The 15,565-nt window shown below is 43.7% G+C and overlaps 1 protein-coding gene across 10 annotated transcripts in view; it reads left to right on the top strand.

Moving 5' to 3' along the window:
* Positions 1 to 15,565, top strand: part of MID1 (midline 1) — a 353,265-nt gene that overhangs the window by 216,249 nt on the left and 121,451 nt on the right. The window contains exon 1 of one of the 10 annotated variants that reach the window (XM_007670379.3): positions 9,284 to 9,577. The exons of the other annotated variants lie outside the window; for them this stretch is intronic. The gene's annotated coding sequence lies outside the window, so the exon portion shown is untranslated. Of the gene's footprint in view, positions 1 to 9,283; positions 9,578 to 15,565 lie in introns of those variants that run through there. 10 annotated transcript variants of the gene reach the window in all.

Genomic DNA, 15,565 nt, shown 5'->3' with positions numbered 1-15,565 from the left:
CATCATCTTGGGCAAGTCACTTCACTTCTCTGGGCCTCAGTTACCTCATCTGTAAAATGGGGGTTAAGACTGCGAGCCCCATGCAGGACAGGGTCTGTCTCCAACCTGACAACATCGAATCTACCCCTTTGCTTAGTACAGTGCCTGGCACATAGTAAATGCTTAACAAATACTATAAAAAAAAGTCTACCCCCATGCTGATGGGGGACAAGTTAGGGGCATGGAAGAGGGCGACTGAGACTCCAGGTGAGGGAAATAGAATCAAGGTACTTTAGAGATTGTAAAGAGGGAAGACCATCGGGCATTTCCAATTTTTGTCATGCACATGCATCATAGGTTACTTAAAAATTTGTGAAATCAATTTAAAAGTGAAAGTTCTGTGACCTTGAGCAAAACTCAAGTGCCTTCTTTGTGCAAGAGAAACTAAAGGCAGTTCATTCTGTGAACCCATCCCACAATTTCAGTTCATTCTCTGAGCTGTCCAAATATTGATCTTGAGGCATTTTGTACTCTGACCCTCGTCCCCAAAGTTTTCTAGATGGTAGTGTTGAGTTAAATAGGATTTAAGGCGAGTGGGAGGTCAGGGGAAAGCAAGAGAAGAAAGCCTCTTGAGTTCTTGAGAATTTGACACTTAGCCACCAGAGGCTGCTCTGAGACCACCGAACTCATCTCACATAGGACAAATTCCCTGGGTTGAAAAGAGGAAAGACGGTCCCCTTCCTATTGCTTTGAATTTTTATTTGCCAGTGCAGTTCCCTGGTGGTCTGCTGTTTGAAATAGATGATTAATTATATGTAAGAAGGAACCGCTGGAAGAAGAAAATAAGCCAGAGAACTGTTTGCCCTCTTCATTTTCAAACTCCGCATTCCCTTTATATTCTTTCAAGGGATGGGGGTGGAAAAGGGAGTGTGTGATTCATTAATTTGCTTTTTCATTCTTCCTATTGGATGGGAGTTTTTTATGATTTTTTGCTCCTTTCTTCCCCTTTTATGTGAGAAGCAGCGTAGTGTAGTGGATAGAGTACGGGCCTGGGAGTCAGAAGGTCATGGGTTCTAATCCCAGCTCCGCCACCCGTCTGCTGTGTTACCTTGGGCAAGTCACTTAACTTCTCTGGGCCTCAGTTACCTCATCTGTAAAATGGGGATTGAAACATTGAGCCCCACGTGGGACAGGGACTGTGTCCAACCCGATTGACTTGTATCCACTCCAGCGCTTAGCACAGTGCCTGGCACATAGTAAGTTCTTAACAAATACCTTAATTATTATTATCATTATTTCTTGCAATCTTTTTCCTGTTTTTGAGGTGATTCTTCTCCCACCACAAGGACTTGATTTCTACTGTTAACGTTTCTTTAATGGTCTGTTAAAGTGCTCAGTTAAATACCACTGATTATCAGAGTAAATACTAAGGACCTCCACATTCACAAGGATAAATGGTGATCTAAAGGGAACCGCTGCACCTCTAAACAAACTGCATTCATAACAAGAAACCCATTGGTTGATTTTGAGGATTAGAAGAGAAACCCTGTTTCATGTACTAATATGGCATGTAATAGAGTTGTAGTTGAGTAACGAGACGCTTTTTTTAGTGACAGTTCTCATTAACGTGAGCCTAGAAAACATCTGGCACATATTTATGATAAAGTAATGGTATTTGCTTAGTGCTTTAAATTGCTAGAACAGTTGCCTGCTAAACTTATCAGTGCACTAACCCATCAGAAAAGGTAACCCATACATTTTTGTAGTTTAGTTTACACAAATTGAATAAGAGAAAATGTAAGAAAATCCAAGTTTCCCCTTTGGTATTTCTTTTTTATTTGAAATCTAATTGTCAGGGTAATAATAGATGCTTGTGATCATGATTCCTTCACGATTGCCTTTATGGCTTTAGGTTACAGCTATGTAAGGTTGAGCATTTTCCTCTTCTTCCCCAATGTTAATAGTTGTTGACTGATTGGCAGGTTTTTGTGGCTAGAGAATTAATGGCCGAAGAATCTCTTATGGACCCAACACGATGTCATTATACTTGAGGGAGAATAAGCTCTAAGGAATACATAGATACTTTAAAATAATTCATAGAATATGAACTTAATATTTCTAAATTGTCATTTCCCTGAAAGTATTAAGAAGACTAACAAGCTTAAAATACAGGTTCAATTTCTAAATCAGTTGTTTGTGGGATAATGCCTTTAAACTTGCCTTTACCGAGAAGAGTTCACGCAAGCATTTAACCATGAGTAATCGCTTATGAAACTGTCATGATATAAAGTATGTTTTCCCCTCCCTTCCAATTTGCAAGCCTGACAGTACACTTCCCAAATCTCACTATCAGGGCCATAGGCAAAAAAAACCAGACCAACAGCAACAAATGTCAGGTCGGCAATTTGGGGTGCCGTCAGCGGCTTGCCTGAATAAGGACAAAGGCCTTATCCAATAAAAACGGTTTGGTCTATTGCCATCCTCCCGTTGAATTCCTTCTCTGGAATATACATGTTTCCTTGTGCAGGTATTGCCAAGCCTCATTATTAACATACTGAGAGGGAAACAAAATTCCAATGCAGCGGAGCCAGGCATTCTCTAACTCAACTCAAGTCAGGATGGATTGGGGGGCTGGGGGTGTGGGGGGGAGGGGGTTAACCCTGCCTGCTTTCTCTTCTCCTACAAGATTACCAAAGTTTTTTGAAAGGGAATCAGCCCACGAACCCCACAAAGCATTTTTATTTAGATAAAAATTGATACAAAATGGAAAATAGGTGCTTCAGTCACTCCAACCCCCAGGGCATGCATACTTCTCTCAAGTCACACAGGCTTTAAAATACTCCCATTCAATTAAAAACAATAACAATGTATCCATAGCAACCTCTTTAGTATGAGAAGTACATGTAAGTACATGAGAGGAAGCACATCTTCTTAAAGAAACAAGTAATGATTAAACTGTTTAAGCAACAATAATGACCTTGACCTCACCCATCTTTTCAAAGGGAAAATGGTAATTTTCAAAACTTCTGACTTTTATGTGCCCTTCAGATCGAATGTATGTAGCTGTGCCTTCCTTGTATCATCAGTAGCAATGGGCCTTATTCACTTGAAAGAGATATTGAGAAGCAGCATGGCTCAGTGGAAAAAGCCTGGGCTTGGGAGTCAGAGGTCATGGGTTCTAATCCCAGCTGTGGGACTTTGGGCAAGTCACTTCACTTCTCTGGGCCTCAGTTCCCTCATCTGTAAAATGGGGATTGAGACTGTGAGCCTCATGTGGGACAACCTGATCGCCTTGTATCCCCCCAGTGCTTAGAACAGTGCTTGGCACATAGTAAGCGCTTAAATGTCATCATTATTATTACTTGGACTAACAGTTAGTGGTGGTAGCAGTAGTAATAATGATAATAAATAATAATTGTACTATTATTACACACTTATGTGCTAGGCACTGTTCCAAGCACTGAGGTAGATACAGGCATATCAGCTTGGACACAGTCCTTGTACCACATGGGTTTTACAATCTTAATCCCCATTTTCCAGATGAGGTAACTGAGGCCCAGAGAAGTGAAGTACATAAGGTCACACAGCAGGTAAGTGGCAGAGGCAGGATTAAAACTCAGGTCCTTCTGACTCCTGGGCCCATACTCTAACCACGAGGCATAGTGGTGGTGGTGTTAGCAACAGTAGTAGTGTTCAGCACTTAGTTTGTAGAGCACTGTTTGAGCACTGGGATAGAAGACTACACGGGTGGGAATCAGACACGGTCCCCATCACTCGGTGTGGCCGGGGGGTGGCTCACAATGTACAAATGGGCTCCCACATCAGCACCTTGCCCTCCATACCTACACCAGGCCTCAGCTCATTATTTAGCATTTGCCGAGGATGGGCCTCTGTAGCTTTTCTGCGGGCAGAATGCCCGGGAAAGTTGATTTGCCTTTTGTTGTCATTTCATGAGAGTATTTGCCTTCCAAAGGATTATGGGATCACAGCCAGCTCTACATTCCTCCCATCGTGAGGGCAACCAGATGACTGTGTTCAGTCATGTATCAATAGAAGCTGCAGGCATCCTATCTAAGGCCTCTCCCAAGAGTAAGTGGTCAATAAATATGATGGAATGAAAGTATGGAGATGATATCCTTTGGCCCGGTAGAGTGGACAGTGTGGCAGAGTATAGGGACTTATTTGGTTGGGGTCTCTTTGCGTGTGGATCCCCAAGGGGTGTGGGATCCTGTTGAGGCAGCAGATGGGAACGGGTTGAGTTGCCACGCTCTTGACTGCTGCGCCTTCAAATCTCAACTCCCCACCCTGCTCCAGAGAGAAGAAATAAGGGTGGCAGGCTAAGTGCCCAGACTTACTCGAGGCCCGGGAATAGGCTGTCCCAGTCTAGCAGCGGGTCAATTAAACCGGGGGGGGAAACGGAGCTGAAACGCAAACACAAATAGTCCGTTTCCATCTTGTCCCCCACTGCACTAGTGGCAGGTGATTTATGAGATTCATGTAAATTTTGTTCCCACCTCCTGAGAAGGGGGCTGGCGGGCAGGTGGGGAGGGTGACCGGCATTTGACAACCCAGCAGTCTACACTTTTTAATGAGTATTAAACTTGAAATTAAAATAAAAAAAATAGAGTCCATCGGATTCTGAGGCCAATCTGCCAGAAGCCCTTGGGAGTGTGCTATCTTTTATGACTAAGCACCATTTAATAGAAAGAGAGGCCCATGCAGGAAACACATCTGGAAATGTGACCTAAATAAAATAAAAAGTTGTTTTGGAAACTTGTAAGCCTAGACAATGCATGTGTAATTGGGAGAAATAAGGTACAGTGGCTCATAAAAGTGCCATCTGAAAGCACTTTAAAAGTTAGAGAGAGAGAGAGAAAGAAAAAGAAAGAGACCTCCCTCCGTGGTTCGGATGGAAGGAAGGCCCAGGGCCACTAGCCCAACTGGAATATCCGACGGCTTTTTACACACTGGACTTACTTTCATGTGTAATTTAATGCTTTCCTGGTTCCCTCACTGGAACATACAAAAATGTTTTAAAGTATTAAATGGCATTAATGACAGCAAGAAACAAACATTAGCCTGCTTGTGAAGGGTTTTATAGCCCAATGCTTCATGATAACATTGTACATGGACCTCGAGGCATTTGTGATCTAAAATATTTGTAGATGGCTTTTATTGCAACTTATTTTGCACGGGGACAAGTAGGACTACTTTAAGAGTTTGTGTTGTTCCTTCCCTCCCAGTCCCACCTCCACCTCCTCCCTTACTGAAGGTTCAAAGTAGCCGATGCTCTGAGAAGATAGCAGCCTAATCTCCTATCTTCAAGCGGAGAATCTGGAGCAAGTGTGAGAATTTGCCCCCACCAAGTCAGTGAGCAATTCAACTAGAATCCAGTTTTCCGTGTGCGCTGTAGCTACCAGGTTCCACTGCCTCTATGTTAGGTTTGATTAAACTGAGTCTTGCTGTAGAGAGTTCACCCTTGGAATCACACAGTAAAATTCATTTTAAATAGTTGACTGATCTGTGAATGAATGTAGTCAGAATACAGCAAAACCCTGCTTTTTTAATTAAGGAATCAAAGGAAGAATTAAATGAAGCCTCATTTATATGCAGTTTCTCAGACACTGAGATTTGTGGAGTAACTAAGGAAGAGAATTTCTTTGAACCCTGAAGCACTGATATTCACCTTTTGTAATTAAATTTTCCCTCATAACAATCCCACGCATTTCTTTTGCATGTGGGGAGTCCTAGGGAAAAGCCTTCTAGAGCTAATTCAATGATAACTGTACATTTTTTTTGTAAATTGTTAGAGAAATGATGCAGGTGGGTGGAGGGAAGGTTCACTAAATCTTCCTTTGATGATATTCAGGAAAAGAGGTGAGACGTGGCTAGTGCAAAAGATTGGTAGCATCAAACTGAAATTCTTTTAAACTTGATTTTCTGTCCTCGGCTGGAGTGCAGATATCATGGGCTGGGGAGGAGACATTGTAAGTGGGAAAAGAATCATTTTCCTGACCTTCTGTGAGAATAATTGTGATGCTCCAATCTAAGAATAAAACATTTGCCTTTTCCTGGGAAAGCAATGAGCTTAAATCCCATCAAAGCTCCTTTTGATTAAACTTTCTCTTTACCTTACTCCATCCACGGGATTATCAACTAACCCGTCCAACCTGTTTTTCTTTTTTTTCGCCCCTTGCAGAAAAAAGGGAGCTTATTCAGAATATTTGTGGGTTTTTCAAAAAGGCAATGTTGGGTTGGGAAGTATAAGAAATGTAAAAGCTATTCCTGGTCTTTTGGAGGTGAGTTGTTTTTTTCCCTTATTTGGGGAAAGTTAAAGAAAGCACAGAATGTGCTATGGCAGTGATTAAGGGCTTAAGAAGTAGGCCCAAGGGGAAATGTTAAAGAAACTGAGATGGTTTTGCCTGGGGAAGAACTGAGGGGTGACTAAAAATCCACTCTGCAAACTCAGAAAGCTTATAATAGAGAGGAAGTGGCTAGCTGTTTTTCTCTAGGGAGACTGGATGGGCTGAATTTGGTTCAGAAAGGGCGCAAGTTAGATCTAAGGAAGGGCCTCTGGAGAGGAAAAGTTAGTAGGGCCTGGAACCAAGAGATTTCTCCGATGTTCTTTCCCTGAGAACTTGAAGAGTGGCGTAGGTAGAGGACATCTACAGCCTGGCCCTGAGGCTTGTGGATTCAGCAGCTGATGGAGATGCTAGATTGGAATCTCTGCCAGCCCTGCCTTAGGAAAAATCTTTGCTATGCTGCTAATGGTGCTCTATCTTATAGGCTCTTAATGGTAAAGACAAAACTGTTCATTGCAGGCAGGGAATGTGTACATTTATTGTTGGAATGTACTCTCCCAAACTCTTAGGATAGTGCTGTGTCCACAGTAAGTGCTCAGAAAATGTGATTGAATGAATGACTGAAGTGAAGGTTTTCTCTGGACAATTTGTTGGGCCTCTGAGAGAGACCACCCTCAGGGACTAGGTACTGCCAGCCTGGGTCAATTTCTCACCTTGCTTCCTTCAGAAAGAACACTTAGGACCTTTTGATGTTTGGAGAATTCCACATTTGGATTGGTGTAGTCATCAACACAATCAATCAGTGGTACTTATTGAGAAGGAATTTTACACAGAGCGCTGGACTAAGCGCTTGAGAGGGTACAAGAGAAGCGGTGTGGCTTAGTGGATAGAGCAGCGTTGTGCCACCTGTCTGCTGTGTGTCCTTGGGCAAGTCTCTAAGCTTTCCTGGGCCTCAATTACTTCATCTGTCAAATGGGGATTAAGAGTGTGAGCCCCATGTGGGACAGGGACTGTGTCCAACCTGATTAACTTGTACTACCCCAGCGCTTAGAACAGTGCTTGGCATATAACAAGCCCTTAGAGTAATAATTATTATCATATCTGTTAAGTTCTTACTATGTGCCGAACACTGTTCTAAGCGCTGGGGTAGATACAAGATAATCAGCTCGTCCCAATTGGGGCTCATAGTCTTAATCCCCATTTTACGGATGAGGTAACTGAGGCACAGAGAAGTGGCTTGCCCAAGGTCACACAGCAGACAAGTGGCCCGAGCCGGGATGAGAACGCACATTCTCTGACTCCCAAGCCCATGCTCTTTCCACTGAGCCACGCTGCTTCTCAACAAGTACCATAATTATTATGATTATTATTATTGTTGCAAGACAGTACAGTTGGTAGACACGATCTCTACTCTCAAGGAGCCTACAGTCTAACAGAGGAGACAGACATGAAAGAAAATTACAAGTCAGGGAAGCAATGGAGAAATAACCTCAAAAGCACCCTTCCCTGCCAAAAAAAAGGCTGGCCCTTGCGAATGCCTGTGGACAGGGACAGTGTCTGCACTTAGGGGGCTGGAGAAGCAGTCCAAAGCAGACACCAGATGCTGGACTATGTGGGACGGGGACAGTGTCCAACTCAATTATCTTGGATTCATCTTCCCCAGGACTTAGAGCATAATAATAATGATGATGGTATTTAAGCGATTACATGTGCCAAGCACTATTCTAAGCATTGGGGTAGATACAAGGTTATCCGGTTGCCCCACGTGGGGCTCACAGTCTTAATCTGTGTAGAGCACTGTACTAAACACTTGGGTGAGTACATTACAACAATAAACGGACACATTCCCTGCCCACAATGGGCTTACAGTCTAGGGCCTCTGGGGGTTGGAGACAGACATTAATATAAATAAATAAATTACAGATATATAAATAAGTGCTGTGGGGCCCGGGATGGGGGAAGAACCAAGGAAGCTGATCAGGGCGAAGTAGAAGGCAGTGAGAGAAGAGGGTAAGGGGGTGGGGAGTTTAGTCAGGGAAGGCCTCCTGGAGGAGATGTCCTTCAATAAGGCTTTGAAGCCGGGAAGAGTCGGATATGAGGAGGGAGGGCACTCAAGGCAAGTGGCAGGACGCAAGTGTTGAGAAAGACAAGATGGAAGGACAGTGAGAAGGCCGTCATTAGAGAAACGAAGTATGCGGGCTGGGTTTTATTAGGAGGATAGCAAGGTGAGGTACGAGGGGGCAAGGGGATGGAGGGCCTTAAAGCCAGTGGTGAGGAGTTTTTGTTTGATGTGGATGGGCAACCACTGGAGGTTTTTTTCATCCATTTCCCGAATGCTCTTTGCTCCATAGCACTATACTGTTCACACCTCTCAGTTTACCACCCTAGTTTGAAACATGCGCTGAAGATGTGATGATAGAGTGTGATGGGGTTTCCTCACCCTTAGTTACTGCATTTCAGTGGATTTGTTTGAATATTTTCTTGAATTCCCCCCTAAGGCGAGTTGTGTAGTAATCTATATGGAAATGCAGGAGTTGATTTTTTTCGTCTCTCTTCTGCCCATTTTGTTTAAATTCTCATTCATAACAATCTGATTTCCTCTCTGGTGCTTTCAGAACAGTTGTTAGCCTGGTGAAAGTTCTCCTTAAAAATATGTTTCTTAGATGTGAAGGGTTTCCAGAAAAGAAAAAAAGAAAACTTTACACCTTGAAGTATTTGCTTGATTTTACTGACTTAAAATTCAAGGATTTAAGTTTCTGCAGCCAGTTAAGCTCCGAGCGGACCTAGAGCAGTTAGATAACAATGAAAATCGTCTCTTATACCACAAATTGACTTCCCTCTTTGTAGCCTTCGACACTGTTTCCAGCTGCTTTCAGTCTTTTAAATCCTTAAAAGCTTTCCTAATCCACATGTAGGCAGCCTTTATGTGTTCTATCTCCCTCCCCTTTCTCCTGATTGGTGAAGCTATTGCATGGCCTAATTCAGCCAACTACTACCTATCTGAGCCATGATTTGAAATAAGAGCGAGGCAGACGGTTGCTTCCTCACGCCTGAGTTTTAATAGGTTAGGAGGAGAGATTTAATAGGAGAAGAGATTGAGAAACTTGACATTACTTTTAGGAAGATCCCACGCAGCAGAAGATAAAAGAAAGAGAGGGAAAACTTCCTGATTCGTTCAGATCCGGAACTGTTCATGGATTTTTGTTTTCTTGCTCCTCACTCCGAAACTACAGTGTTAGTTTGAGTACAGATTGTTACCGCGCCGGATGGATAATGGAATTCTAAACATGAGGCAGGTAAGGCACATGTCCGAAAATGTCTAGCTTCCTGAAACGGAGTGGGGGCGGTTAGGAAAGCTAAACCGTTTGGGGATGTCTAAGAGACTATCCTTGGTGGGGAGAGAGAGGGGATTAGAAAATTAGCACGTCATCTGGTTGATTTTCAGTTTGCAGATCAATGGGATGAATAATCAAGAGGACTCTCTTTTGCGGGTTTTTCTTTTTTTCTCCCCCATCTCATTCTGAAGTGTTGCTTTGCATGTCAAGCGACTCGTTGTCGGATGCACTTTCTCGTAATGGGCAGAGAAGCTGTTTGGCGAAAATGTAAATCGATTTCAGTTTGCAGTGGCTCTAAATGTATTGTGTCGGGTCCCTCTCAGCGTCTTGGCTGCGTTTGATGTTTTAGATTTCAAGCCGAGAAAACGGCATATGCTGAAAAAGAATTACACGGGGCAGCAGAGCGAATTCTTGCATTTAATATGAGAGCATTTACAGTGCTTTAGTTGGAGATACGGGGTCAAGATAGGATTCGGCGCTACTTTGAAAACGCAGCTGCGCTCTCGCGTTGAGCAAGTTTTAAAGTATATTGCCTTCATTAAACTTTAAAAAAAAGCCGCAAAAGTCATTCGGCTTTAAAGATGATTTGGGAAGGAAACGATAACTGGCGACTTGGAAGGCCATTCCCAGGCTCCAGAAAGCAGCTTTTTCTCGGAGCTAAAAAGCCTTAGGACCAAATACTCTTATCAGCCTCCTGGTTTACAGCTTTGCAGTTTCAAAGCAGGCGGTGAAGTAGGAAGCCCCCAAGCGTTGGCCATTTAAACTTCAGTCAGATTTGGGAAAGAGCCTTGCAAGGCGAAATTCAGATCTTCGGTCAGTTCTCTGTTCAGAGGAGAGAGGAGCTTCAAGAATGGACTTAATAATTATGGTGTTTGTTACGGTGCTTACTATGTACCAGGCACTGTCCTAAGCGCTGGAGTAGGTAGAAGAAGATTGGGTTGGACACAGTCCCTGTTCCACGTAGGGCTCAGAGTCTTCATCCCTGTTTTACAGAGAAGTAGTGAGGCACAGAGAAGTTAAGTGAAATGCCCAAGGTCACACAGCAGACAGGTGGCAGAAAGGGTGATGGTAAGCGTGCAGTCCTAGTTTAAGGAAAGAGGGCGATAGAAGGTTCCCCCCCCCGGGACAGCGCCAGGCATAGTGCAGCTGTGGCCAGGGAAAGGTTTACACCTGCCCTTGGAAACAGAACGGGCCTCCAAACCTTTCTGTATTTAACTTGGTGGGAAACTTCCGAAGCCATGCGCATTGTAAGTGATGAGGGAGTTTTTGCTGGGGAGTCGTGGGGCGGGAAGGGGATGGTGATCTTGGAAACAGGATCTGGATAATAATTGCGGTATTTGCTAACCGCTTACTGTGTGCCAAGCACTGTTATGAGCGCTGGGCTAGATAACAATTCTCCCTTGGTGGTCATTCGTTCATTCAGTCATATTTAGTGAGTGCTTACAGTGTGCGGACCACTGCACTAAGCGCATAAGGGAGAGTGCTGTACAACAATAAGGAGACACAGTCCCTGCCCACAATGAGCTCACAATCCGCAGTGGGAGAATAAATGTGGTTTTGTTAAGCACTTACTGTGCGCCAGGCACTGTATTGAGCACTGAGGTAGGTAACAGGCCGATTGGGTTGGACGTAGTCCCTGGCCCCCTGAAGCTGCCTTAGAGAGGTGAGACTTTGGAGGCCCCAGACTGTCAAAGGGCACAGGTGGCCTTGTGGCCGGCTCGCCAGCGGTGGGGAGACAAAGTGAGTGGGAAAGCTTCGTGTCCCCAGAGGGTTTCTAGAGAAAACCTGCCCAACTTTCCGGGAGAAGAACAAAGAAGTTATTGAAGTCCGGGTGACAGCCTCGCTTGCCAACTCTCCACCCCTGGGGCTCCTTTCCATCTATTGCCACCGGGCTGTGGGTTTGAGTCCAAAGGGCACAGAGGCCCAAGGTTCCTGCGGGCGAGGCCCAGCGGGCCTAGAAATCCACTGCCCTGTTGAACAGGGGATCAAAACAGCTCAGCATTTGAGGATAGAAAACCAGATGTACCCATATCCTTGGCAGACTGCTCCTTGCTTACACGGCAGGGGGTCGGACCTGCTTGGAGCTCGCCAGTAAGTCTAGTGTCTTTTGATGTCCTTGGGGCCATGCTAGGGAGAAAAAGTGATACGGATGCGCAAGACAGGTGGGACCAAGCATTAAAATAAGTTTGAGTTCTGGGAACCTTCTGCACCTAGTGATAGTACCTTTTAATGGGTATAGCGTTTTTATCCAAAGCACTTTCACATAGACCATCTCATTTTATCATCATAACCTGCCTGCGATATAGGGAATGGTGGGTATTATTATTATATTTATTATTATATAATATATATTATATATTATTATTATTAACCGTGTTTTAGAAATGAGGAAACCAAGGCACAGATGGGTTAAGGGATCCTGAGAGCTGAGGCTGGAGCAGAATCTAGACAAATGGAAATTGAAATGTGCTGTGTTTGTAATGAAGGAGGTACCGGGGCTCAAATGACACTTGTGATTTGAAATTCCTTATTGCTAATGACAGCAACTCCCCCTCTAGATTGTGAGTTCCTTGCAGGCAGGGCATTCTGTCTACCAAGTCTGTCACACCATACTCCCCCAAGCGTTTAGGACAGTGCTCTGCCCACAGTATGGGCTCAGTCAGTGCCACCGTTGAATTTCAGGGGTGTAAAATGCCAGTTCAGGTGCCAGGCTAAACTCAGGCAGAAAATAAGCACTGGGTGGTGTTCCTGACGTGGGCTAAACCCTTGTTTGATGTGAATTTTTCCCATGGAAAATGACTGCCTGCTCAATTGTATCCACTAGGCAATTTGTCAGCACGGCCCCACCACGAGCTGGATTTGCAGGGTTAACTATCAAACAGGTCTGTGTGTCATCAGCTCAGCAATGAAACCTAATATTGGGCTGATGAATGATCTATCCCAGAGTCTGCACAACTGCTCAACAATAGCAGTGGTCTCCTCACAATAGCCACCGAATTCGACTCGCTTCAGGGCCAGGAATGGCCAGCAGAAATTGGGTTCTGCCAGACAGTCTGATAAGGTTCAGATGTGTTGCTGCCTAAGTCTGGAACTAAGTGGGCAAATGGGAGAGAGGGAGGGAGAAGGAGAACAAACATTGCTGGAGGCTCCGCCATAATGTTCTGAGGTTGGGTCAAAAGAGAACGGCAAACCCGACTTCTGTTCAGAGGTTGCAAAATGATCAGATTATACATCTCTGATTGGGGATCAAGTGGAAAATTGACCTAAACATCCCTCTCATTGGAGAGTTTGGTCTCCTCAACTCTAGCCCATCTGTTTCCAAATACTATCCTCTCACAAATCAGGCTGGGCACCAGTAGAGCCCAGAGCGCCACCCTCTCCCCTCCCACAAAAAAGGGAGGGTGGTCTCAACCTCTACATTTTCAGACTTCCAGGCAAACCTATACTTCACACAGATTTGGTACATTTAAATGTGATCCTTTTTTTTTCTATTCTTGAAAATTCATTGGTAATCTGGAATAGACTAAGGAAGAAAGCCATATTACACATTAAAAGATGGCAAGAAGGTCAAAGGAACTAATCCTAAATTGGAAGGAATTCCAAAGTTCTGGGGATAATGATCTCTTTGTTTAAAGACGTTGTGGAACTGTGAATTGACCCTGCTTCAAATTCTTTGCGTTGATATTAAAATGGTTTGAGGGCCCTGGTTTAATAATTCAAGTTTCTGCATGAATTTGCCCTCCCAGGAGGACTAGAAAGCACGTTACCCACATAATCTATTTATTCTTTGTCACATCCCTTGGCGATGGGTAGGTGGCAAATGAGACCCACCTGCACTAATTAGTGGTCAGACAGAAACCCAGAGGGTTTTAGGCCAAGACATGCAATATGTTAGTGGAAGGCCAAGAACAAAGGACATGATTGACAGGGAGCTATTGCTCTTCCCATTTTACTCTCCCACCCCCTAGATTGGGTCTCCTATTAATGTGCTTCCAGGGATTAAAATAAAACTCTCCTAGAAACTACTTTTCCACAGGCATTGGGTGACCTGCCAGATTTATAAGAAATGAGCTTATGGATTAAAGGGCTGCAATAAAACTAGAAAATTGGAAATTAAATCATCTGGCAGCACTTAAAGGAAAGGCAAAGTCTATGAAGCTCAAGGGGACATTGCAGTTCTTATTGATTACAAGGATGATCCAGCAGCTTTTGTGGGGTATGATGCCAAGAAAAGAAGACCTAGATTTCTAGGCAAAAACCATCACCTCGACACGCAAATGTGCACCTTATAGGCAACTTTGGCCCAGACTTTTGAGCCCATCTTTAAATTCTTGTCGTAGCCCTGCCGATCGCTCAACTTTACTGACGTGGCACATCCTGGAAGCCGAGAAATAGTTCCTTGTCATCTTTTGTTTGAAGTAGTTTATCTCAGGGAGTTTTCTGCTGCCAAAAGTAACAAAAGCCAAGCAAATCAAACTGAAAACTCCACCAGGGCATTCACGGTCTAGGCTGAGAGCAAATCACTTTAATTTGTGGTTAGATATTACCCAGTAGACAGCCGGACAAGTTTGGGGATATGCCTATGTGTTGTCTGCTTTCTTTGATCACTTGTGTGGTAAATAGACATGTGAGGTAACTATGGCAACCTGGCCTGTAGGTTGGTGAGAACAGAGGGAGTTCAGCTACAGACAAAGGGGCAGTTTGTTTGAAGAGGTGGTTATGATCAGGGCACTAAAATCACAAGTGTGGAGGAACATACATTCATATCAGCAGTTTTGGAATAGGTTCCGGAGAAAATAGCATTAGTCTTACCTTGGTAAAAATGATTGGATTGTCAGAAAATGTAAACTAGGGAACGGATGCTATCATTCATTCCATTGTATTTATTGTGTGTTGACTCTGTGCAAAGCACTGTACTAAGATCTTGGGAAACTACAATACAGCAATAGAGACAATCCTTTTCTACAAAGAACTCACAGTTTAGAGGGGACCCTATTTTAGAAGACAGTTTCACATTTAAAAAAGTTAAAAGAATTACTGTAAAATATACAGCCCCAATATTGTATCAACCATTCTGCTTGCTTTAAAGCCAATGGTGAGAAGTTTTTGTTTCATACGGAGGTGGAAGGGCTACCAGTGGAGTTGTTTGAGGAGGGCTGGGTGGTGTGTGACATGTCCTGAACGTTTTTGTAGAAAAATGATTCAGTCAGCAGAATGAACTGTGGACTGGAGTGGGGAGAGACAGAAGGGAGGCTGGGAGGTCAGCAAGGAGGCTGATGCAGTAATCTAGATGGGATAGGATGAATGATTATAGTAGCAATTTGGATGGAGAGGAAAGAGCAAATTTTAGTGATATTGTGAAGGTGGGACAGACAGGATTTGGTGAGAGAGCACTTATGTACGTATCTGTAACTTTATTTGTATTGATGTCTGTCTCTTTTCTCTCCCCCAACCCCCTGCCACTAGACTGTAAACTTATTGTGGACAGGGAATTATTGTTTATTGTTGTATTGTACTTTCCCAAGTTCTTAGTAGAGTGCCTTGCACACAGTAAGCGCTTAATAAATACTACTGAATGAAAGAAGGAATGGATGAATAGAGGACTGGGGTTTTTTTTGCTGTTTTTTTCCTTGTTTTTTTTTCTGGTCATTTTCCAACTGGGGAATGACCAATGTGTAATTCAGTTCCCTTTCTGTAGAGGTCAGACTTGAAGTTTCCTTACAGACGGTAGAGCCCAAGACTCTTCTGAAGCAGGAATGTAGAGAGATGGTCAAATCATTCCTTCTCTTCATAGTAAGTCATGATTCTAGACTTCCTAGAGAGGCTATGCAATGAAGTTCAACCCGAGGAGGTGTAATCCAGTGTATTGTAAAGTAGGAAAGGGAAGTGAGCTCAAACCCAATAAAAATCCGAACCGAGTTTAAGTTCTGGTCTGTTTTAGTTGAGTTT

The sequence above is a fragment of the Ornithorhynchus anatinus genome, chromosome 15 (genome assembly GCF_004115215.2).
Source record: "Ornithorhynchus anatinus isolate Pmale09 chromosome 15, mOrnAna1.pri.v4, whole genome shotgun sequence".
Classification (NCBI taxonomy): Eukaryota; Metazoa; Chordata; class Mammalia; order Monotremata; family Ornithorhynchidae; genus Ornithorhynchus; species Ornithorhynchus anatinus.
The sequence above is the reverse complement of the archived record's forward strand: the minus strand, read 5'-3'. Positions and strand labels throughout refer to the sequence as shown.